Source organism: Frieseomelitta varia, unplaced genomic scaffold (genome assembly GCF_011392965.1).
Source record: "Frieseomelitta varia isolate USP_RPSP 00005682 unplaced genomic scaffold, Fvar_1.2 scaffold_539, whole genome shotgun sequence".
NCBI classification, from domain to species: domain Eukaryota; kingdom Metazoa; phylum Arthropoda; class Insecta; order Hymenoptera; family Apidae; genus Frieseomelitta; species Frieseomelitta varia.
In genome coordinates, this window is record NW_025110300.1 from 254,945 (window position 1) to 256,307 (window position 1,363).

Sequence of the window (1,363 nt, forward strand, 5' to 3'; positions counted from 1 at the left end):
GAAAGAGCTTGTAAAATTAGAATAAATAAATATTAGAGATCAATACTAGGAATAATAAATGTTAGAATGGACACTATTAGTTTTATTGTTGAAAACTTATACTACTTTCATTTTATACCATATAGTGTTATTTTGACTAATTATATTTTTATTTATATTCACTACGTTAGAAAATCACACTAGTTTTCATTTTACACATTTCCCATTACATATTTCTAATACGATTCTAATAGTCGAACTGTACTATTTCTTTCTTAAAAAAACGATTGCCAAAAGAAAAAGAAAAAAAGAATATAATAAAAACATAATTGTGTCCTACATAATCCCGTGGAATTAACGCGTTAGGATTACACGTAGGATTTACGAGAAGATTGATTGCTTTGTTGTGAAACGTTTGACACTGCTACGTGACTCTCATCACGACTGAGATGGTCTCATTGTCGGCAATACCATTGATGACCAACTGCCAACGAATTTCGACTAATGTAAGAGAAAGGGAGTTCGGTCAAATAAGCTGGTTCGGTCGTTCAAACACGTTCCTTCCGTGTCGATCTATTCATCTTATTACACGTGACATTGCTTTTAGCGTGACGTGTGCTCTCGTGAATTAACAACGAAGTTCTACAATGTAAATACCCGTCGATTTCCTTCAGTCGAGCGTATCCATTGGCCATTGTGAATGTTTCAGTACACGATAGTTAAGTGCAGTTGCATTTTTGGACGGAAAATTAACAGGTGGAGAAAGAGAGGAGATTTTGTATAGAAGAAAAATTTATACAAATCGATTGAGAAAATTTAAATGCAGTGAAGTGCATGATTGACGTCAGAAATGATTAAATTGATCACGCAATGATAGTTAAGTGCACTTTTGCATTTTGAACACAAAATTAAATAGGAGGGAAAATGAAATAAGGGAAAAATTTTATACAAATTTTGAATAAAGGAAGATTTGTTTGTTTTGTGTAAAATCATGTATATGTAAAGTCATTTGTTTTACATAAAATATTGAATTTATATAGATCTGGAAGATTTCAAAATAATGAGATTTATTTTTTCATGGGTCCAATATCATTGTTCATTTATTTAGTTAGCCTTCTATTTTTGAGAGATAAATTATGAGAAACAATAATACACATTGTTTGATAGCATACCTGCTATTTAATATATACACATAAATATATATATATAATTTTACAATTGTAATTACACTTGCAATTATTTAGCAGTTAATACATACGTACAAGCATGTAAGTTTCCCAATTGAAGCTATTTAGTCAATTGATTAAATACATACACGATTTCTGCAGTCAATAATTTGCAATAATAATTAATTGGTACAGTGTGTAATTAACATGATCGATAC